The sequence below is a fragment of the Struthio camelus genome, chromosome 4 (assembly GCF_040807025.1).
Source record: "Struthio camelus isolate bStrCam1 chromosome 4, bStrCam1.hap1, whole genome shotgun sequence".
Classification (NCBI taxonomy): Eukaryota; Metazoa; Chordata; class Aves; order Struthioniformes; family Struthionidae; genus Struthio; species Struthio camelus.
Window position 1 is genome coordinate 16,984,421 of NC_090945.1, and position 25,642 is coordinate 17,010,062.

The 25,642-nt window shown below is 37.7% G+C and overlaps 1 long non-coding RNA gene across 1 annotated transcript in view; it reads left to right on the plus strand.

The window, feature by feature from the left end:
- LOC138067031 (uncharacterized) overlaps positions 1–25,642 on the plus strand; it is a 295,690-nt gene continuing 270,048 nt past the window's right edge. Inside the window, exon 1 of the long non-coding RNA XR_011140700.1 lies at positions 1–43. This is a non-coding gene — a long non-coding RNA (uncharacterized lncRNA). The remainder of the gene's footprint in view (positions 44–25,642) is intronic.

Below are 25,642 nucleotides of genomic sequence, written 5' to 3' on the forward strand. Positions count from 1 at the left end.
AAGTTTCTGGATCATCATCTCCTTTTGGAAAAGGCCAAAAGAGGTATTAAAGTTACTTTTGCTATATTTGAAGACCTTTGACTTCCTTGACTTGGCTAATAAGTTTTAGCATGCCTAAAGATCAAAGACTAACCTGCTTTATTTGACTACTATCCTATTTGCAAAAGGTGAATATCAGGTTGTCACTACTTTATGTGCGTCATTTGCCATTGATATCGTTGGCCATGAGATGTTAACGCTTTGAGGATAGTTGAAAGAGTCTATTTCTTCCTTAAATTTTGAAATAGAAATATCAGATAATTATTCATCATTCCAAAATATGTACTTGTTACTCCTGCACTCCTCTAAGCAACAAGGAGTTCCCAAGTCCAATGTACTGGCAGCGGCCATCTGTCGGCTATTGTTGACTGTGGACCCAGGAAGGGTTAAGTAGGAAGCTTGGCTGAAAGTTGGCTGACTGTGACAAAACTGACATCTAGATAAGACTCAAGCTGTGACAAGATTGTAAGAAATTAAAGGAAATGAACAGCGTCAAGCAGGGAGAACTTGTCTGTTTTAGTCCGTTTTTCCTTTCATATTTTTTGTCCTGCTTTTTCCATAGCAAAGGCTATTTTTTCCCTGCGCAGTTATACCTTTGAGTTAGGGAGACTGTCCGATTGCTGTACTCAATTCAGAAACTAAGAGCCATGGCAAATGGTCTTTGATCACAAGATTACTTCCCTGGCTGTTACAGCCTTCCAGAACAGGCACTGTGAATGCTTATCAGCTGCAGTTCATAGTAGTCCGTATGAACTTAAACCCCAAGTATTTCCATTTATTTTGTTACACCAAGCTATGAACCGTGGCAGCTGAGCGTCAAGTTCATATATCTATTGCGTTAAGATATGGTAACTGAAGAGGTTTCTATGATGCCATAGCTAAACCCAGGGCTGATGAACCAGGGACCGCATTTCCTGCTCATCTGACGATGCAAAGATTTGACAGCCTAAGCATTTTCTGTCCTGCCTCATGATAGGGTCATGTGTAGTTTACCTTTAATTTTAAAAAAAGAATTATTTATCTTTGGACTTAGAAGGAAAGCAGGGGCTCTAGATTACCACAAAGGATGAAAAATAAAGGAAACCGGGCAGTTAGCACTGGTTTGCTGTGTTTCCTGGTATGCGCATTCATCACTAAACATTCTACTATATTAAAAACGACAGCAAATTCTAAACGTAGAGTAACTGCAAAAATTAGCAAGAAAGCAGTGATTACATTAGTGCAGTTATTTAGAATCTCTTTCTATGAAGAACACACAGATAAATCCCGCCATGCTGTGCAGGAACATTCGTCAGTCCTATGGGAGTTTATTTTCCACTATTGTTTGACTTTCTGCTAGTTAATTGTGAATAGTGATGGCAATTTTGTGGAGTAGATGTTCTGAGGTAATGGAATGGGTTGCTTACCAGGAGTTGCATGCTTAGGCTGCTATTGCTTATTTATTGCCACATTTGAAACATTCAGAAGTGGAAAGGAAGGGGAATTTTTGTCAAGGAAAGGACTAAACCTTTCCAGCCTCTGCCTCCATTCTACAACTGGTTATTAGGGTTGTAAGAGGGAGGAGCAATACCTTTCACTTCTGACAGGATCAAATGTGGACATCTACCTCTGGATTTGCTTTTTACTGTTAAGTCTAGAAGTCTATCACAAAATTTTGGTGCTATTGCATGACTTAAAGAATTGCTCCTTCTTTTCTGTCTATACAGAGCAAGCTGGGTTCCCCCAGCTGTTTTCCTGTTAACTCACTTGTATTATATCAGCACTGCAAAGAGCAGAAAGTTGAGCTCTGCTATGCTGAACTTAATGACCTGTTTTTCCTCAGAGTGCAAGGGCACTGAAACACCATGTGCAGTTGCCATGGCTGCCCTCAGTTCAGGGCCTTCCAGCAGCAAAAGGGAAAATCCAGTTTGTTCTTCGGATAGACTTCCTGAGCTCTAATTCTGCGATCTCTTCAAAATCAGCTGCAAACATGATGCTTATGACAAACTAGAAAAGTCAGCAGTACAGGAACACCTGGGAATAAGAACTTGTTAATTCCACAAATGAACCGTTAATCCAAGGAGGAAGTGAAAAACTGAAAAGGGCCACAGGATGAGGTCACTCACTTTATATCTATTACCTCTGCTATGAGAAGACTTCTCAGTTTGCAGGATAGACAGAATAGGATGACAACATGCAGCTACTTAATGGCCTGTAAAATAGTTTCCTGAATTCTCATTACTGCCTCCAAAACAGATTTTTGTGCTAATGAGCAGCCAAAAAACAACTGGAAAGGCTATCCCAGAAATTAATGGATTATTGTTATATTGCAGAGGCTGATAAAACAGCCGATTGTTAAGCTGAAACTGATAAAACACATTTAAGTTGAATAAATATGGTTATGATCATCTGGTCTTGTGATAAGCAGATGAGAACCATAAAGGGGGCAACTTATATTTTATATGAACATTTGGACAAGGTCTGAGAATCTCCGGAAAACATACTAAATTAAAAAATTCTTGAACTTTGATCCTCTATTCTTTCACAGGCTTCTCCTTTCCTAAAATTGATTTCAAAGCTTTCCCTCCCTTTTATCCCTGCCTTCTGGGATCAGTTTCCTGAAAGAATACTTGTGTTCACTATCTCATTGCTCCCATCTTTTTCATTAAACAGCAAGTAGGCCTACTTGCGTATCTCGTCTAAGGTAAGCATCCTGTTTGTAAACACTCTTCTTGAATGTTTGTCACATTGTATTCGTATTCATTTTTACAGACATTGAGCGTTTCTCTCACGTCCAGCTTCTCCAGCCTTATAGAAATTTTACTGAGAAAGTTTCAACACCTATTCCTTGTGATTTCAAAATAAAGTGTAAAAAAGTCAGCTTTATCAGTACTAAGAAGGCAAAAGCATACATTTATTAGTTTCAAGTCTCAATTTAAAAAATCTACTTGTTAATGATCTGACCTATGCTAATTATTATTTGGAGTTGGAAGTGTTATGTAACAATTATTGACAGTAACCTGTGGCAAATAACGTCATGACATTTAACTCAATGATTAGAAACAAAAATTATGAAGTATGATTTAGATACTGTCTGTAACTCACCAATTTACTAACAATATGTTTATTTTGTACATGCCGTGTGACATTCCCCCCTTTACATTACGGTGAATTTATTTTTGTGTGAGACTAAGAACCATATGTAGCGTATTTATGGATTAAACATAACTCATTTATTCATGAGTTAAGCAGGATTTTTTTTAAAATTAAAGACACTTAGTTTTATCAGATGCACTGAAAATCCACTGCTTCTTAAAGAGCTGAATGCATAAGATAAAGTAGTCACAATTGGCTTATTAACTTGAGAAAATAGATACTTTTCTCTAATCTTAAACCGAGTTTATTTTGAGATGTAGACGGTCTAGTAGTTCACAAGTCTTCAAAAAAAGCAAAATAGCACCACCTGGTGCTGAGCAGAGTTTTTACAGTCAATTCTGATCACTTTTCTGATCGTATTGCTATACCGAAAAGCTACTGCACTGCACAATCATGATTCAGATGATATAATTCAGGACATAACATCACCACCATCTCTATTACTCATTCCTGGCCCTTCTTTCTCATAGGCACTGAGATTTGGCAGTTATTGGGGACTTTTTCTAAGAGTTGTTCTTGGAGCTAAGAAGTTCTGGACACATGAAAAGTTATTAAAATCTGCTTCCTAGACTTTTCTGATTTTGTATTGAACTGATGTACTGTTGGGGAGGATGGGGAATTACAGCTAATTGTTAACTTCACTACTCTTTCATTTGAGGGCTCCCCCATTGTGCTGGAAAGTAAGAGAATTGAGATCAAGACCCACATCCTGAAAGGACTTTAGACGCCTAGAAGCTGTCAAAATCAATGGGAAATTAAGTGCATGTGAACACATCCCTAAGACTTTAAAGATCAGGATCCCCATATTCTAGACATTCCATTCTCTTACAAAAACAAATATGTAAGGATAGCCTCTAGTTTAAGTCATCCATTTCCTGTATGATTTTTGTGCGGCCCTCAGTTACCTTGCCCCTTGAAAGTATTAAGAACTTTGTATGTGACATCCCAGCTGGAATCCTTAATTCCAGCTATGTCCCCTAGCAATCTAAAGTTGTAGGTTAGGTTTCAGTCTCCAGCTAGCCTTTTACTCTTAAGGCTTTCCAGTTCCCAAAGTTGTACAAATAAAAAGAAACCAACATTTCAGCATTAAAACTGAAATCAGACCCTCTCCCACAAAGCTTAGCTGCATCTGTCCTAACCTACTCTGCCCTTAAACAGCTAATAAAACCATCTGGAAAAAACTGAACTTAATTTCATTCCTGCTGAAGCTAGTAGATGACAAATTGCCTTAAAAACCTTATATATTGGGGAAAACTAACTACTATTGACCTTTATTTACCCTGAAGACCAAAGGGGATTTTGCATGATGTTTCGTTTTTCTGCATTGCAGTTTACCATTCCTTCTTCCTCAGTGTTTGTTAGTAACATTATGATCACTTTGTCTCACACCACTTTGAGAATTTGCTTTGATTCCATTACTTTTCAAAAAAGATAACTTATACATCTCTTTTATAAATGAAGAACATCATTTTATAAATTACATTCTTATATTAAATGGGGCAATGACTAGGTCAGCTATCCCAAATCATTAAGGGGACACTTTGCAACTTTGTCAAAACATTGTTTTAGAAAGTTTTGATTTTGTGTTTGAAGTGTTTAAAACAGTCAAAAGTGAACCTCCCACCTCCTTGAGATTAGCAACAGGGAATTAAGCATCTTCATATTCAGGAGTTTTAATATAAACAGATATTAAGAGCACATCCATCAGAGCATAGCAAGGGCCAGCAGCTTCCTAAGGACTGTGGCACCAGGAGCCAAGGGGAATCCCACAGCCTGCAGGCTAACCCCACACCAGGTAGGATCCTTCCCACCATCCCCAAGTGAGGTGAGCAGGGCAGACCTTGAGATGGTGGCCAGGTTCAATTAGGAGTCCAGATCATCAGGCCAGTTTGTGATGATAAGGCACATCCAAGATCAAGCCAAGAAATCAATCCACAGGTCAAAATCAGATCCAGTGTTGCTGAACAGGTCCACAGTGATGAGATAGGTCTGAGGTCAATCCAGAAAGTCAGCCTGGGGGAATCAGGGTCCAGATCAACAGGGCACATAGCCAGTCAGTGGTATAACTGTGGCTAACCTGGAAACCAGCACCCTTACAGCTTAGCTCAGGCAGACACAGAGAGCCCAGGGCTGAGCTTAAATAGATCTCCTGGGCAGGTGCAGCTGTGGAGACCCCAGGTGAGGCTGGTCAGGCCCATTAAGGCCTAGTAGTGCACTCAGGATCCCAACAATGTCTTCATGAGCACGCACAGCAGGAACATAGAGATCTTTGTATTACGAAGCCAAAAGCCTAAACAAATCTGAGTGATGGTGTATGAGATAGTAGCTTGGCCCTAAAAGTGTCATTAAAACTGGTTAGCTTGGGTGCAGTGCTATAATGATATCTCTCTATTGTGCAGCCTATAAAGTATGCTCCATTTTGCTCGTAACAAGATTTTGAAGGCAAGAGCCTGATGTCATGTGCTGTGTTGTCTGGTGCCATAGGGTGGGTCCCAGATGCAACAGATTGACCTTGGAGCAGGAGAAGAAGGGATGCCCTGGAGGAAACACTGTAAGAGAAAGGATCATCTTGAAGTTGAAGGAGAATTCACTGCCTCTACAGAGAAACTTCTGCACTGACAGAAGTTTCTCTGTAGAGGATAGGAGCAATTTCCAGTGTGTGTCTAGGATTCAGTATCCTTTTTCTTGGCCTGCAAGTGAATGAATAGATCAGTGAGCAGTGTGTGATAAAATGCAGCTGTTGACTGCAGCCACAGTTGATATTGGTGCTCGAAGAAAGCCAAAGCATAAGCCTGTGGCATCCCTGTAGTCAAGAAGTTTACAGCATTCTCGGTGCATTTGGAGATGTTTTTGAGGGAGATTTCAGGTACTGTGCGTGATCCCAGGATTTTTTCCTAAGCTACTTCTGTACAGGATGGAGTGATGAGAATACGGGGAACTTTATGGATTTGCTGTCCTGCAGCCTGAAGACTTTCTTTCTATCTCTTTGCACTCTTTTTTCGCCTCCTTTCCATTCTCTGTCAGAATTCCTCCCACTTAGGCAGCTATGTTCTTTCCTCTTTCCAGCAACAATGAGAAAATGCAGTGTAGCCTCAAAGTAGTGGACTTGATACCTGGTTTTGCAAAGTGTGCACAGTCGTGGGCTACTGTCTCCTCCAGTGTTGTGTCAGGAATGGTAATAATGGTTTGGGTCTGTCATGGTAACTGTGGAGGTGTCCTATGAAACACAAAGCTATGTTATTTGGGAAAGGGCTTTATACACCGTGTGTGTCGTGTCTTGCCTTGACTGTCTATTGTCCTCCAGCGTTCATGCTATTTCTTATTATGTGCGCACATTATTAGAACAAGCTTCTTGCTATTGATGTCATCAAAGCATTATTAATGGGCAATCATGAAACAATATATAATTAGACTACCATCTTTACTCCTGATATTTAAGCAATCTATTGATACGTCAGGGTACTGTATACAAACAAGGGCAACTGTAGAAGTTCAGTTTCTTCTCCTTCAGATTAAAATCATTTTTCCTTTTTCTAGTGCATTGTCTTTGAGGAGTTGAATGCAGTGAAAGAACTCCATTGGATTTAGTAAAATGCTTCTGTCAAATGGATTAACAAACCTCCTGGTGTTCTTCATGAGATAACTGTATTTTGCTGGGTTGAGGCAGTCAGTTATTATTTTGTTGATTGCTGCCATGTAAAGCTACAGAAAAGAATGATGCACAAGTGAAACTTCATTTCTAAATATAAACTATTTAATATTGTCACCTCAGTTGCAAAAGGTAGTTATATTTGGCTAAGCAAGTTTCACCAGTTGTTTAATGATTTCAGGACAAATATTTTGTGAACAAATTAACCGAGGCTTGTCGCATGATTATATACAGGCCAATCTTCAAGAATTCACGAAAGAAGCACATTTATATTTGCTGTTGTAACATGAAAACTTTTACTATACTGAGAGCCCCTCGAGTTGTGAAATGCTGCCTTTCTGGAATCCATTCTCCCCGTAACTTTGTGCTCCACCTTCCAATATTTAATCACAACCCCTCCACCCCCACAAAGGACTATACTGTCTTATCATTTTTTAAAAAGCACACTGTGTTCTACCACCTGGGGGGTGAAGAAAGTCTTGACAGAGGAAATCACACTTAAACTGCCTCAGTGATGTATCTGCGCATACAGGCAGCCAGGAATAACAGTCTGGAAGAATAAGAATTGTTCCATACACTTCTGAAAGTGTGAAAACAAATGAAACAATGTAAGTGTTAATGTTATTAAATATTTCAATGCTGAGAAGAAATAGCCAGCTAATGGGTTTATCTCACTATCTCAAATGGCCGTTTTTCTACCCAGATGTCAAAACCCCATCTTCCAGTCTCTCACTTCACCTCTGACTGCTTTTATAAGACAGCTGTCAGTTGTCAATGTACACATCTGTAGTGTATAAAAGCTTGAAGTGTGGAGGCCATGTAATGATTATATTACCAGCCTTAATGTTTAATTCATGAAGACCTTTATCCAAGGCTAAAAGAAAAATCCCTACATTCAGTGTTTTTTGGATCAGACCTTAAACCCCATGCTGTAAAAGTTAATTTAAATGGCAATGGATGTTCAAATTTGTTATATAACAGTGACAACGTTTTTACTACACAATTAAAAATTAGGATAAGCATGGAGGTTTTTGGGACAGGACTCTTTCTCACTCTCTTGCTGAGGTAATGCAATTCTAATCAAACTGTTGGGTAATTTTGGTTCCTTTAGATCGCTGAAACCTCATCTATTTGTTTGCCTTCCATCTTATCAAGGTACTTTGAGCTGACATAGCCTCTTCCTACTTCATTGCTCCCGTGTAGCAGATGCACTCGGCAGCTTGATCCAGCACATAGGATCATACAGTTGAAAGGAGACTGTGGCACTGCAGGCACAGGGCCATCTAATCCTGTGCCCAAAACCTCTGGAACATTCTCTCCTTAGCGGCAGGTAGCGTCACAGCTTCTTTCTCACCATGAGTCTGTAGGTACAAGCACATATCCATCACGTTCCTTGCGCAGCTGTGTGTTCAATGCATGGCTTTACCAATACTTGGGAACAAAACATTTTGAAAGAGAAGTTGAGAGGCCAGCTACTTACTACTTCAATTTTAAACACTGAAAACATTCCACTGCCTGTCTCAGCTGAATATAATTTTACTTAATCTTCTATGCTCCGTGATATGGCTGTATTTACAATGGGTTTTTCCCCAGTATCCACGGAGAGACTTAAAAATCTTGGTAACTAACCATGCTAACACTTTTTCGCTGACTATAAATTCTAATTTGCAAGCGAGAAACACTAGAGGGCATTAAAAGTTCTGTGCACATACATCTGTTAACTCCGCAGCGCTCTACTTTAACAGCAGCCTTCTCAATGTGATTAGCAAATAAAATATTATTAACATGATGGAAAAAGCTGTGGAGGCCATGTGCAGACTGAGAAAAAAATGGCATTTAAATGGCAAGTGCAATGATTGTGTTGGTCAGCAAGCACATGCAATACGCACAGTACAAACCAACATAATTATAGTTGCACATGGATTTTTCTGAAACCGCAAGCAAAATAATATTAAATACAGCCATTTCTGAAAGTGGAATTATATAACTTGAGACTGAGCAGCTGATGGGATTATATATTCCAGCCTGTCTCTGTTCTGAGAAATAGAATACTTTTTCATTTTCATGCATTGTAAAATTCTGTTCAAAACCTCACAGAAATACTTATAATTTCACTAGCTTTTGTTTCAAGTTAGTTCTTGATGAACTGCATGTGTTCATCATGAAGAGAGAAGGGAAGTAAAGGCAGAGTGAATATATGCAGAAGAGGGATTTTAGGAGTAGTCATATTTTTCAGTGATGGGACCAGAATTTGCAAGATGGTTCTCTCATTTTCCTACAAAAAAATTGGGCTTTTCAGACATTTCTGTGCCCTATAATTCATCTCACTGATCTTTCTTTCTGGAAAGAATAGTGCAGTAACAATTCCAAGGGTGCACAGAGTTCTTGAGGCAGAACTGCATGTATGGGATGTAACAGAGGAATGCCTTCCTTTGAGGGGAAAGGTTGCCTATTCTCTCCCCTATCCCCTTATCTTCTTAAGATGTCTAGTACTTATGTATATGGCAGACTTCACAAAGGGTTTTATTTTGAAGAGTACAAATGTTGCCGCAGTGCCAGACCAGTGGAAGACAGAGAGGGATGCAAAGTGGTGTAAGGAAAGGCGATCTTTTCCTGCTTCTCTCGTTCCTTCCTGTTTTGCAAACCTGCACAGAGGTGTGCACCACCATAGGCTAAGGGTCCAAAGTTCTGGCACTTTTTACTATTTTACCTGCATGTAGTTCTGTGGCATTTTACATTCAACGATTTTTGTGACCAAAAATGATTAAACTTCAGTGTTTTTTCCTTAGTCATTTTCCATATTCCTACACTACCCGGTTCGTGCAGTTATTTTAACAGCTTCTATCGCAACCGAATTGTGCTTGGGCATTTTCTTGGTGCGTACCAAGAAATTACTCTTTTTTTTTAAGCCTCTGAGTTTTCTTTTGGGAAAATCAGCATAAATGAAGCACATTTTATGCAAGACTAAGATACATACACACACTGATATCATTTTCATGGATATCGCTGCAGTGATGCAGAGAAATAGAAAACCAGTTCCAATGAAAATGTTGTGTCCCATGACTTTAAACCGATCCCAACAAAGATGCATTGCCATCAGAGAATTAAGACAAAGGGGCATCATTGTCTATTGCTATTTTAAAGCTTTCGTGCACAATCCAGCGCAGAATCCTAGTATCAGACTCGCACGTAAAGTAACGGTGAATTAAATTGTCCTTTTACAACTAGCAAATTAGTTGTCAGAAGATCTAAATTATGCACCACAGCAAGAATACAGATGATGCTTTACAATAAGTATTTTGTAAGGAAAAAAACAGCCCAATGGAAAGGGAGCTTTTGCATTAGTGGATTAGTGTTTTAGATTCACTTTTGACAAATATGATCAAAAAGGCTAAGCAAGATGTGAAGTGTAGCCACTTCTGAGGACAAAAAACCCTATCACGCCCCATGTGACACTGATGGAACTGACAATGACATAGAGGTAGCAGGGTTATTTCATATCATATATTTTTCTGGAAATAACAAGTCTACAGAAGGACTTTTAGCAAGTGAGAACATCAGATGGACTTTCTCTATCTGTCATAAACCCCAAGGCTTACAGAAGTAAGAGAAATCTAACTGTACTCATCACAAGTTGTCAATACAAATTTGCAAGGCTTGGAGTTATACAGAAATGTCTTGAGAAATTACAGAAAACCCGCAATGGACTTGCGACAATGATCAGTGCCGTAAGCCACAACTTTTAGCTTACAAGCAATACAGATTTTAATGGCTACTGTACCATTAAAAACAGTAGACAGTGTAACAGTCTATGGCCTGTCATAGTAAGCTGAGATGTAGCGTTATTCTATGAGCCACACTGTGCTGCAATTTCTAGTATGTCATTGGCACAACTCAGGGTGTTGGGCCCAGAATTCAGCTATGTTAGATTGCTTTTGCGGGCTATTTCTGAAGTATTATCTAGACACTGCAAGTCTACTGGAAACGAGTAAGGTGTGAATTCCTTTGTCATGTGATGTATCAGAAACCGAGCTGGGCAAGCGCTGAAGCACAGCATAATCGTATAATAATAATTGGATCTGACTTTCTCAGGGTGGGACAGCATTCATCTCAGTCATCAACTGAAGAGGACAACACTATTTACAGCTCTTCAGCATCATTATCTGAATAGTTCAACTGCTACGGGAAGCAGTATTGTGTAAAACAAATTGAAATTATAAAGTACTCTATCTGTTTCTATACCCCATGTCATTGTAGATAAAAGGACAGTAGTGGTCAAAGTCAGCCACGCAGCAGTTCATGATGTGACAGAGTTTAGATCGAAGAGGCTTCACAAGGTGGCATGAAAGACACAGCTGTGTTAATAGCATATTTCCTTTATTCCCTTCATCAAAATAAGCCTTAAAGATAACAACCAGAATAACAGAAAAACATCAAACTGTGAATCTCACTCTTTAATAGTGCTACTGAAGAAGACTGCAACTAAGACTTACAGTAATGGTATTAGCATTTTTAGCTTTGGGTAGCAGTGGTATCAATAACAGCACTGCATTTGTGATCTCACGGATGCTGCCCTCCCTTTTTGGTCATCTAATGTGCCTCAAACCTCACTTAAGGGCAGATACTGAAGAAAAAAAAATTCTCAAATTCTTGTTGTCATTTTTTATTGGTTTAAAGCACGAATCTTCATGTAGGTGGAAGATGGCCGTTATTTACCAATCTTTCATATGTCTATGCTGTATTGTTTAAATATAAGGGATACAACATGAAACAAGTATTTGTGGCCAGTTTAATGAGACTCAGCTGCATACCCAGAACCTAGCCAAAATAATTTAGAGTTAAGCATTTGGCATTGCCTCTTGCTGCTGTCTAATCTAACGATAAAGGTTTTGTCTTCATTAGGAAAAGAGGTGTAATGAATTAATGTTAATGTCATAGACTAGTCAAGGCAGATGTAGTTAACATTTTTAGCTGATTAAGATAAAGCTCATTTCTTTCTCAGGAGAATCTAAAGACGGGGCCCTTAACACTGGAATGTGCAAATTATTTGTACATCTTTAATGTCCACAAAATACCTGTCCGATCACTTGATAGTATTCGGCAGTTTCTTGAGGAAGAACACTAGGATTCATCAGGGAGGCTTTGAAGAAGAGAAACTACATCAGTGCATTGCGAAGCAGGAAAGCAATATGAAAACTCCGCAGTGTATTGAAGGAGCCTGGCACGATCTCTACAACAAAAAAGAAAAATCTTTATCAGTTAACTTGGAACGTAAAAATGACTAACTTGACTGTTTGTAGTATCTGATACCTGTTGCACAAATCACTTCTTCAACTTTTGTTTACTTGGAGCTTTCTTGAGTGCAAGTGGTTTAAATGAAGAAAAATCAACTGCATTGCAGCAGATCACGTATCTTCAATATAAAACAGCATGCCAAAATAATACATTCCAGAAACATCTATAAAGCAGCTCTGTTTTTATCAATGCCCAGTTATGTCAAGATGCATAACAGGCCTTCGTGATTATAATAAAGCAATGACAAAGTATGCAATAAAAGTCATACGATAGCTTAGGGTTATGTTTTCTGATTGGTAACTGATGAAGTCATGCTATGAATTTACTGGAGAATGCTGGAAGGGAATGGTCTATTCATACTGTTCATATTATATACTACTTTCCATCTTATAGTAAACTATAAAGTGCGCCTATTTTTTCTGCAATATTGTTTTTAATATTTAGACTATTTTTGCTTGTTTTACATGTGGACATTCTTTTTAAAAATATTTCTAAAATAGAAACAAGTCATTTAATAGGCAAACACTTTAAAGCTCTCTGATCTTCTTACTGGCTCTGGCACCTTCTATTGTATTGGCCAGTATCACAGTGGTGCTGTTGCATACTTCTGGATATTTCTTTGTAAAAATATCCTGTTTTCTCCTTTATCTTGTTAAATGTGAATATTCAGAAGAGAAGGAGGAATAATTGAAGGTCTGTGGAAACAGCAGCTGGTCAATGCAAATAAAAAGGTGTTCTTACACTCAGAGAATTGGATTCTTAGCTTTAAGGTCTGTCATGTATGAAGAAAGAGGTAAGACTCAGTAATTTAAATTGCTTTGGTTCCAGAATGAAGTAGCACTACGGGACGTGTACAAGTTTTTAAAGAGTAGGTCAAAATCTGAGAAGATAAGGCTTACAGAAAAGTTTATCTGATTTTCTGATTTTATGCTAATTATTCAGGAATGGCGTAAGACGGCAAGTTCAAGATGTTCTTTTGCCTCCAAAGAGAGCATAAAAATACTAGCCAGTTACTTTTAAGAATCCTTTTGAAATATACTCCTGCCCTGATCTCTTTCATCATGCTGTCAGGCAGCAGAGGCAGCTCTTTCAGCTCTGTGAAGGGAGACCACTAAGAATCACCCTCTAGCTGGTTAAGGAATTCTGTAAAGGTTAAGGAATTATATCTCTGGAGGGAATCTCAGTTTGATCATCTCCACAAAAAAGGCCAACAGTCACTGTAGAGTGTTATGGATTAAGGGCTTGAAAATGCAGACGATACCATTATACAAAGGACTAAAGAAAAACTTCATACTGTGCGATTTGAAAATATATTAGAACACATCTTTAAAAGAGAATCTATTTAATCTATTGTGATAAATGATTTTTAATTTTGAAAATCATTATACCTAACAACAGTTTATAGTTTAGCTAGTCTTGAAAAAATGTTTCCATATTTTAAAGCATTTCTATTTTTATCCAAAATAATAGAAAAAAGTCCAGCTGGTGCTTTGTATTCAAGATAAGAATGTGTTGTCAAGTATACGATTGAATGGAGTAAATGCTGCTAAATCGCTAAATCTGCAGATACCATTGAAAACAGTCTCAGATAGTTCCTTCCCTAGGAATGATGGGAACTTTGCTTGAGTAATGAGCCCAAGAGAGAGGCCAAGTAGCAACTTGTTTATATAGTTATCAGAAAAACACACTGAGCTTGTTTGTACCTCTGTGGAAGTCAATGGCAAGCATTTTATTGATTTCAATGGAAATCTTGGTAAAATGTGTGCTTATGTTCATAAATACAAGGAATACAGTTCTAGAAATCTGATTCTTGTCAGCGGAATCTCATTCTGCTGTTCTGGACATTAGTTGGGACTACCATATATCTGGATATGTCCAGTTTTTCCTGTCCACTTCTGTTCAGGTTGAATTTGAGGATATTTTCTGCTTCTCCAGGATTTTGTATGGGAGACTGGATTGTTTATGTCGTACTATTGGTTTACACTTAGGCAGTAACTTGAAACATATCCCTAATGTCGCAGATCTACTTCACAGGCTCAAACTATTTGCATGTTCCATGTGCAGGTTTTCTCTCAGGAGAACCTCAGAATTGAGCACGACTTTGCAGAAATGGCACAAACTTCAATTTCAGTTCAATACCTTTCTGTTTTGTGTTTCATTGAGAAACTCTCCCAGATGAAAAACATTTAAAGTGCCTTTCCTGTGCTGAGCGTCTGTATTTCACCATTGGCCCCTCTGCTAATGAAGCTGCACCTCTTTACTCCCTCATTTCTTCCTCAGTTTTTTTTTAAATGCTAACTCTGATAATTGGAGTGTCTTACTGTAACTGCTTCATAGTTCATCAATACTGCCCTCTCTCAAATCCTTCTCAAGATGGATATCTCATACCTACCTACCTATTAGACAAATAACAACGGACATATTAAGAAAACCAGTGACAGATTATTATTTACAGGCATAGACAAAAGTTTTTTAACTTTTTTGAACTGCTGAATTCTATTTACAAGCTCCATCAACATTTTTGCTTCTTCTCACTCCTCTCTCCCTATCATATACGATAACCAATGCATTGTTTTAATTGAGTCCAGGTGCTAGAGCGAATTGTAAGACATATGCTTAGCTTTGCAACATTGTGAGTATTTCTGCTGACTCTGTATAGTTCAGTGCGTACTATAATCCTTTACAAAAGTAAGGCCCTAGAATGTAATTATAAAATTTTTAGGGCAGCAACCATGAACTTATGAAATCTAGTGCCATTGTGCTTGACTTCCAAAGTGGACAAAATTTGCATTTTATATTACTCTGGTATAAAATTTTATTATGCTCAACATGTTTCACAAATAATCAACTGCTGATGGCATTTATTGGCACATAATTAAAATAAATAGATACTTTTAAAAATACAAGTGAATATATGAAGGGGCACTTAATAAAAAAAGAAAAAAAGGAGTTAAAATCTGAAATTCAGTGTTCATTTGCTGACTTGCCTTTACGGAGGTAAGGTTTACTTAAATTCACAGACCATCAGAAGGGTAGCCTTAACTATGTCAAATGTTAATCGACACAGTTGTCCTGTGCTACCATTATGATGAGCCCTGTGGAAATGCCTTTCAGTTTGATTATACTGTTAATTATCTTACAAAAACAGATGTGCTGGGTAACCCCACAGCAGTAAACAACTGTAAAAGGCAAGGATGGGTGCCTTTGACCGACTCGATGAACCAAATATCCAAACTCTAAAAAAAGAAAAAAAAATTAAAACACACTGGTGTGTACTAATAATTGTTCACACTGAATCACACAGAATCACACAGAATGGTTGAGGTTGGAAGGGACCTCTGGAGATCATCTAGTCCAACCTCCCTGCTCAAGCAGGGTCCTCTAGAGCACATTGCCCAGGATCACGCCCAGACGGGTTTTGAATATCTCCAGGGAAGGAGACTCCACTTCCTCTCTGGGCAACCTGTTCCAGTGCTCAGTCACCCTCACAGTAAAGAAATTTTTCCTCAGGTTTAGATGGAATTTCCTGTGGTTCAGTTTCTGCCCGTTGCCTCTTGTCCTGTTGCTGGGCACCACGGAGAAGAGGCTGGCCTCATCCTCTTGACACCCGCCCTTCAGATACTTGTACACATTGATGAGATCGCCTCTCAGGTTTCTCTTCTCTTCTCTAGAATGAAGAAGAGTTCAATGTCTATCTTATTTTAATAATACATTATTCCATAAGAGGGACTTGTCAGAGGCAGTAGGAGAATAGAGTTAGAGAAGCTGTGGAATCTCCCTTATTAGAGATATTCAAAACTTGTTTGGACATGGCTCTAAGCAACCTGATCTGATTTCAAAGTTGGATCTGAATTGAAAGTTAGCCCTGCTTTGATAAAGGGGTTTTACCAGCTGACCTCCTGCAGTCCTCTGCAACCTGGTTTATTCGAGGATTCTATGATAATGCAAGTCATTTTGCAGATACCCAAATATTTTCATCCACTGGTAGATGACTATGAGCAGCCTGCAGGACAGAAATACAAGCTTACGACACTGCACAAGCAGTTAGGAGGCTTTCCAATTTTACTTTGGGAGGTTCAAATTTTCCTTCCACCATGCTATAGAAAGGTATAACCAAAGATCTTCTTTTCTTTATGGTAAAATGGTACTTTCAGAGCTCTTAAATGATCCCGTTATAGAACAGGAGATCCTTCACAGTGATAGAACAGAACATCATTTCTCCTCTTCAGTAAAACTAGAGAATGAGCATGGTGTATTTTCTCCTGACTTTACATCTGAGATATTTCTGCATAATTATGTAAAAATATCATCTACCATGACTGTAAATGTTGGCGTGCTATCTTCTTGTCTGATCTAATATAACTGATGCACATGAACTTTTAAAATCCTAGACACATAGGGTAAGCAGGGGCCCCAAGGAGATCTTTTTCAAGGAGTATGTGCTTGGAGATATTGAATATCTAATCTAATTCCCTACTCATTGAAGCAGAATTGAGCATGTTCGGGCTGTCAGATATATCCCAGATATTTGTCTAATCCAGCAGTTCCCAGATCTCTGTGCTTGCCAGCTTGCTTCTGAGTGTGACTTCCACCTTGCCTTCCATTCCAGCAGCTGACTGTCCTTCAGGCTTTGTTCATAACTGAGCTCTGACTCCGGCGGGGGTCATGGCTCCTAATTAGGGAGCAACTGGTCTAACCACATCTTAATAAACGAAACACGGTATATCTTAGCAGACTGCTCCAGAATTTCCCCATGCTGGCAGTTTTGGAAAGTTTTCCTAATATTCAACTTACTTTTTATTTACTTTTCAATTTTATTTGGCAAATTAAAGTTGCCTGTCCTTCTCCCCACTGTTACCCTGGAGAGAGCTGAATGCTCTGTTTTTGTGATGATCTTTACAGATCGAAAGACATATCTTAACCTCACTTTTTTCTTTGCTAGACTAGAGAAAGCAAATTCCTTCTACTTTTCCTGATATGACATGTTTTCTGAACTTTTCATTCCTGTTGTTGTCCTCCACGTGCTTTCCTACATGTTCCTTTCCTCCGGGACAGTGCCTGAAACTGTGCATGTGCTCCATTGAGGTTTCATCACGGAGCAGTATATGATTTTGATAACACAGTCCTGTTAATATACGGCATATAGAACAAGCCATTTTGTAATAGCGTTACGTTAGTGACTTGGATTGTTTGGGATTTACTTCCTGATCTGCTACCTACTAGTTATTTCCCACTCCTTCTGTTTATTAAATTTCATTTGTGGCGCTTGGCATTTGCCTTTATTCGTTACTGTTGTTTTCACTACGAATCATATCCCAATATGAAATAAAGATAGTATATTCAAATTATTGTTTTGTTAAGCCTCTTATAATCGTATGAGATGTTTTTTTCAGTTCACAAAGAAATCGGATAGTTGAAAGACTTCTAGTGAACAGGGTTAAGTGACATAGAATTTCTGGAAAGTAAACTATTTGCGTTAATATGAGCATACTTCTCTTTGAGGACAGTAAGAAAATGTACCACTTCGAGTAAATTCAGTGAAAAAAACTCCTCAAGTACTAAGAGGAAGAAGAAAACAAGCTTTACGTGGTAGTCTAATGAGGGAAGAATGATCAATTAGTATGCAAAAATGTCTACTGGAGTTTCAAGTTCTTAGTATCTGTAGGAATTTGGGTTGTAGGTCATGTAGAAATGACAATTTTGCTACTATCTTCCAAGTGGAAGACTTCATCTAGGCAAATATTGCCAACTACTTTGTAGGCATAATGGAAAAAAGAAAAAATTTTTGAAGATTTTCCCCCTCATTTGCTATCCCTGTAATTGTTGGCCAGAGTTCTAACTGTTAAAAATAGGCAATTTAGGAACTCTTAATAAGATAAATGGAATAATTCTTTTACCTTTTTTTTTCACCTCTTGTCCTTATATGTTTAAGAATAATAAGCTCATTAGTATTCTGAAGTATATTTTCTAATTCATGAGATTGTTGCTGTTAAAACTATGTAGAATGTGTAGAAAATTAATATATTCTAAATTTTTCATTACTAAGCATAGTGACCATATTTGGGAAATTAGTGGACTATCAGTTACAGTTAATTTGAGCATCTTATATGTGTGCTTGTGGTCTGTGCTTCCATTATAGGTAATTTAATTTGTTTTCACATTTATTTTCACATATCTCTTTATCAGAGAATGCTATGGATACGTCTTTTTAAACTGAAAAGTTACAAGGGTACTGCCAAGTGTTTATGAAACAATTACTTGCAGAGCTTCTCAGATGTGTATATAAAGATTTCTGTATTTCCTCCATCCAAGGAAATATTAAGCATTTTGTACCACTAAGAGATAAAAACTTTTTCCAGTGGGAAGAGCTATATCAGAATTCTTTGAACTAATGAAGTACTTGTTGAGTGAGACGGAATAAATTGCAGAAATTATACAGATGAAGAACTGATTGCATCTTATATAGCAAGTAAGTTTAAGGAATGTTGTGTCAACATGTCTACAGGCACCAAATTTCATTTTTCAAGGGGCAAATACAGTGCTCAATTTTTACAAGGTCATATATTCATTTTCATAATACCTTACTAAATATAATGGGGACATTTGAAAACCAATATACAGTATTTGATTGCATAAGCATTTATATCTCCCCAGTGCTCCTATCAGATATGGAGAGCTGTCAGCATGCAATGGGATCCGGTATCTTTTTAACGTTATCCTATGAACAAATGAACTAGAACGCCAGAGCATTTTATGGATTTTATAGATTTTTATTATTTGAAAATACCTATAATTGTTTTGTATTAAAGACGACAATGCCATATCCCAACTATGCTCTCCAGAGATCTTGAACAAGAATTTCCAGTGCTAACTTGTAATCGTATTCCTCTGACTGCTGGTGCTTTTGTTTTAAATTACCCATTCAGTCATTACCTTCTGCAGATTTTTACATTGACTACAAATGTTGTGAAAGCTTTAATTTGATATTTTAGTTTTCAGTAAAGTCCTCCAGCTGGCCAGATTCCTCCTATGTAAACATTCTCACTTTTGTTTAGAAGATACATCAGCATGTGCAAGGCAATGGCCAATGAAATTTCCATTATTACTGTTTGACAGGGAAGGCTTTGAAAGACTGTATATTTTTAATGAATAAGAGAAATCAAAGACAGAAGAACTTCTTGGGCTTTTATACATAGCAAAAAGGACGTATTTATTGCCTTATTAATACTAAACGTCAGACTGCTATGTTGACAGCCTGCAGTCCCAAGTGTTCTATCACCTACAGCGAGTATTAAATATAGAATAAACAATTCAGTGTAAACTAAGGGATTATTATTCTATCAGAGTAGTGGGTGGGTTATGTTAATTTAATTAACAGTGAAACTCAAGTTGCAAAACTCTTCAGATGAAATTCCAGGCCATAACTCATAACTTTATAGCCTTCTAGTCTAGATTATTCCTTCCTACCCTGAATTTGAATGTATTTCTTTTTGCAAAAAATAAACTATTTTCCTTTTTTCTCCCTTCTTCCAGTCTTGCTTTTGTTTCCATTTCTTTCTTCACGTCCCTTGCAGAATTTTTAACAGCCCCTCTTCCTCTATTCCCATCTCGTACTGGAGTACTGGTACATGTGTTCGTTTCCTGTTGTTGATCTAACACACTTTATTTGTTCTTCCCATTTCTCATCCTATCTTTCGTCAGAATTTCCCTTTCTTTTGCAGTTTAAGACCACTCTTTATTGTTACAGGTCCTGTTTGATATTTTGGTCTGTGTTCTTCCCAGAAGTCCACTGATACATGGTTTTCAGAGTCTCTTTTCACTTTAAATGATCAGGGAAATAAAAATCTCCTCAGCTTTGTTTGCTTGAACGTTTTCTCTTCTAATGGAATTCACGCTTGGAAAATATTTCCTTATCCCATCCCCATTTCTCTTCTTTGATTTCAAAAGATGAAGAATTCAGTGTGTGTTGCTAATATGTAGATTTACAGACAAAATGCACAGTATTTCGTTATATTCCTATGTGATTTGGAAGGATGTCTATATCTAAATATCCAGCACAGCAGTATGCCTTATTATAATTCCCTTGTCTTTCTTTGCCGCCCTCCATTGCCTGCTGTTATCACTTGTTATGTTTCCTCTTTAACTTCCAGTCTGATTCAAAGGACAAGGACCTGCTGTATTTGGGTAACGTGTAGCAGCTCAGCTCCCCCCTACTTATTAGGGTAGTTAGGTGCTATTTCTGCATAAAAGAAATAATAATAATCCCATATCCCTGATTTATATTGCTGTATATTAATCTAGACTATTTGTATTCCTCCTTTATGATTGCAATGTCCAATATGGGTGCAAAGATATCTGTCTAAACAATAAATACTATTTTATTTATATATACATACACACATACACATATATGTGTGTGTGTGTGTGTGTGTATTTTTTTTTCCTAGTAATCTTTCCCAGTGATATGTCTTGTAGAGCAGTGTCCTTAGTTCTTATTTTGTCAGACTGCTTATATGCTAGCCCTGTAATGAAAGCAGCTCCAAGAGGTATGGTTACTGTGCATATAAAAGAAAGACCTTGTCATAGTTGTATTATTAGAGAAATGTAATGGCCGTGATTTATTTTGAAAAATGGATGTGACCTCTTTTTGCTCTGCTGGGATATTGGATCTTAATTCTTTATGCAGAAAGAAAAGCTGATCATGCCTACATTTAAATTATATGAATAAGCCTAATTTCCTGATAAATGAAAAACTCATAAGCTCATAAATTTCTAGGCTCTCAGACTATTTTGTTTGGATAGTTTTCTGGACATTCCTAAACTGATCATGGAGTAATAAGACTTTGAATAGCTCTAAGATACAAGTTGTTCCTAATTAGGAATGATCATACTTTCTGGTTCTTGAATATTTAAAATTGGACTGGGACAAGATAGTCTTAAGAGGAGATGTGAACAATAGATTTATATCCTAAGTACTACGGCTGTACAGGTGTTGGTTCATGTGGAGGATAAGAGGGTCAAGACCCTGTATTGTCGCATAAAAAAATAGTCACAATCTATCCTGCTATAAACAGTGAATTAAAATCTTCAGCAATGTGGCTTCTTCCATTAGCATATATTTTCGCTCCATCAGTTTCAGCCTGCAAGTTTTTCCTGGGTCCTGTGAGAATTTACTAGTACAAAAATGGACATAACTTGTCAGAACAACAATAACTAACAATCTATTTGATACTCTGTACCAAAGAGTGCAGGAAAATCTATCCTGCAGTTGACCCTATGATGTCAGCAGGCGCTCCATGTGTTCAGGGGTACTCAGCTCTAACACTTATTTGATCACAGGCCAGGCCTGCTGATTGCTGAATGTCAAGGAAAACAAGAAGAAACGAGCAGATAACACAAAATTGTGCAGAGGAGTGTTTGTTACGGAGAGAGTTCAAAAAGAAATATTTTGGATGTGAGTCAAGAAAAAGCTGAGGTTATTTGGAAAAAGTATAAGGCAAAAGGATATGCCAATGAAAAGGTCAAAAGGAAGTTTAAGGAAAAAGCAACTTGTCTTAGATATTTGAGATCCTGGAATTAACATGTTAAGGCTTGATATTAATGCAAAGAGCAGCGGCTTTCTCCATCAAATCCTATCAGGCTACATGTTTACACATAGCATAACTAATACATTCTGAAGTACTTGCTCACCGAACAAACCCACCAAATCTTGAATAAAACCTGTGCTGGATCCTAAAAAGTAGTTCTTACAGAGCAGCACTGGAACAATCAGATGGGGGTAACTAGATACCAAACATAATATTTCAGAGATCCTATACCCTCATGTACTGCTTAATTACTATTAATTATGCAGTTTCTTAAAAAAAAAACAAAACAGGGTAACAGGGACTAGTTGAAAAAGGACAATAATTCTGAAATAAAACCTTACTTTCATTAGTCCTTTTAAAGCTCTTCAGAGCAGTAGGGAATCCCTTTTGACACTAACTGCTATCTTCCCCTATATTTTCATAAATGTATGTCTGCACACTTTGTTACAACAGACAGAAAAAGAATCTAGACTGGAACTAATCTAACCATGCTGCACTGGAGCAGCTGAGATGAAAATTTAAAAAGCTTGTTCAAAGCTCCACAATATCATGGCTAGATTTTGTTGGTACCCAGAAATAAAAGTCACTGTAATTTGTTAGGCTTTAGATACCAAGCTGCACTACTCATGGGTGATGGCACCGATATGATTTTCCAGTTAACTGACTCAAGATGAAGAATTTACTCAGAGTAAGTCTGGAAAGTGATCATTCAAATAAGTGCTTTTCAGCTGTGCTCGATGTAAAATGTTTTTAGTGCACATCTTAGTTTCATTATGCAATGATGCATGAAAGTCTAGCAAATGTGTCACAAGACAACAAAAGAAATTCCTTCGAAGAGACTGTGTCAGTCTTGAGATCAGCCCTTCAAGTTTAGACGTGAATTGACCACGTTCAAAAGGTCATTTTAAATATTCAAAAATTTTAAATATACCTTTGAAATTGTATTCACTTCACTGATGTATCTCACTATCCTCTTCAGAGTTGCAAGCCTGGGGCTTGGTCTTTCACCAGTCATGTATCAGGGTAATGTGTCTTGTGGAGAAGCTGAAGTCAGATGTTTGCATTTTTCCCTCATTCAAGCGTTTCTTCAGCAACAAGTTGAGAGTGGCAATTCTGTTACTAACTGTGGCCAAGAGAACAGGTGTACAATTTCTCCTGGCCTGATTTGGCAAATTTAGACGTCATTTATTGTTCTCCAGAAGAAACCAGTCAGTTCAGTTGACTCTTCCAGAGAGGTGAAATAGGCGCTAACACACTGGTTTGTTTACTATGACCTGGTTACATTTTAGGCAGTTTATATCAGGGGCTGAGATGAAAGGCAAGGGAATAACAGCTTTTATATTGAAATTGATCATTAACAATTTTCTCTCTTTTGATGCACTTCTTAGAGCATCTTTCTTGATTTATCTTTTCTTGTTCAAGACTCAATCACATGAGCTTCAGCTGAGATGTTTGCTGGTATGCCTAGGTATTGCAGGGTAAGGAATTTTGTTGTTTTGACCAGCAGTCCTGTAGTTAGGGAGCCTACCGGGAAATGAAAGACTTTTCTATCTCTGAATGGATTTGAGCCCAAGACCATGCCCTATCTCCTAGGCTGCAGCAGGGTTGTACCTCTGTACAGGTACTGCTGTAGCAGCTGTGTAGTTTTCAATGAGATACTTATACATACATTAACTCAGAGAGATTGAGAGAGAATAATTCTCCAGCTTGGTGACTAGGACTTTTATTTTATAGACAGAACAGGTCATGTTCTGATGAATTTAAAGTATATTTGATACAATCAGCTGAAGACAAAGGAGATCCAGAACATCTTAAAAAAAAGAAATTAGGGTATCCCCTTAGGAAGTAAAATCTCCCAGACAGGTCTGGAAAGGGGGGAAGAGGGGAAAAATGCCATCCTTTGTTCCTTGGTGTTCAAGGAACCACCGCTACCTCCTTCATTTTGTCGTTCTTGCCCTAAAAAGTTTCCGGGTCAGGTGTTCTGTCAAAAATAGGCAATAGGTAAATTCAGAATGATCAAAGCCTTTTTGGTAAATAAGCTATTTCTTAGAAAAAAATCATGGAGCTATGCATAATTACTAGTAAAGAGAGTGCAATGCATTACTCATTTCAATCTGTGACCTTCAAATTTCTCTATAATCAGTGCTGTATCAAATACCCTATCTAATCCTAGCAGAAAACTGTACTTATTTAAAAAGAATGTAGGTATTAATTCAGAATTTTTGCTATTTTTTTGAAAAATAAAGGAAAACTTTAGAATGGTTAGTATATAAGAGCTCATATGCAAGCTAGGGGAAAAAACAAAAATACTACCTACCATTACATGTTCCCCTTTTCAGAGATACATATTTCATCACTACATACATTTGTATGCAAAATATGTAATCACTAGAGCCACAGCTCTGCTCAAACATCCCTTTAAAATTCTCCCCCTTGCGAATACAACAGAATGGTAGTACACCTCCCTTCGGAGTCCAGCCACATCACGCATTCTTGAGAAGGCAGTGCTAAAATATAACTTAAAACAGCCTTATTTCATCAGTGAAAACTGGCCTGATTGGGTCTTCAGGACAGAGGGTAACAATAGAAAACATGTTCTGATTAACAGAGATTTAAATTAATGTCATAAAATGTCTAGGTTGTTGTTAAAGTTACAGAAGTTACAGAAATAATTATAAAAACCACATTTAATGAGTCTTTATTAGAAGTTGCCATCTTAGCTTACATATTTGTATCTTCCTTGAATAGTACTTCTTAAAACTCACCCTTGTCTGACTGTCTGGAGTGTCTCTGAATGTGACACGGGGCACCTGTTTGTTTTTAAGCCCATTCACAGCTCTGTCAGTGGAACAGCACAGCTGGTTCACCTCAGTCACTGCCTCCCCCTCTGCTGATTCCAGCGCTCAAAATCTCTTCTCTTTCCCGTTTCCCAGCAGCACCTTAGCCTGGTCTGTATGCTCTTCTAACGGTCATGCTGATAGTTTCTTTCAATACAATGGGTCAGCTGCTCTCTTTTTTAACACCGGTGGCTTTAGTGAGACTGCGTATGTGCAACTGAAAGGGAAAGATCATTTTTAACCACTAAGATAATAAAAAACAATCTGGAGAAGAAATATTTTGGAGCATTTTTCTGTAATGCATATGTGTATGACAGTCTCTTTTGTCTGTCTGCTATCCTGCAGCATATTCACTTTTTGGACTAGCCTTAAAAAGCTTTCCTTGATAATGCATCTAGTTCTGTTTCACAGGACACAGAGAAGATATTGGAGTACTAGTATAGTTCAGCTTATATGGCACCTGCATCTACCATACAGAGTCCACAGTATTGCTACATACACGTGAAATAAGCAGCAATACATCAAAATTGTGTTGCAGGAAGGGTTCATGTGATACTATACGGTGATTCATTTAACACTAGAGAAATCATGATATATTTTAATGGATAAATGACGAGAACTCACTCTTTACCCTAGGTCTGTAATTTCATCATCGCAGCAGTATTCAGAGATATTTATAGGGGTAGAAATGAGAACGCTTTGTCTTCAATCAATTTGGAAAAGGCATTCAGAAATAGACCTGTGTTGTAGGAGAGAACGACAAACATCTTCACAGATTTGCCATCGGCAGCTAATTACCATAATTGTATACCTTATGATTTAATTTTGTCTGGGAAGCATAAACACATGAGATCTAATTTCAGAGGCAATCAAAAAAATGCAATCAGTTATTTCATTACATCCACTGTAGATTTTGGGGTTTTCTGCAGTGCTGTTCACTGCTTTCTTTCCTGATCTTTCATGTACTGAGGTATTAGTCTGTGGCATGGTTTCTAATGAAGATATTAAAATGATACATGAGAGGAAAAATTTTTTTCAAATCATCATATTTCAAATCTAAAAACTAAAGAAGTGGGCTGAGATAATATCAAGGAAATTCT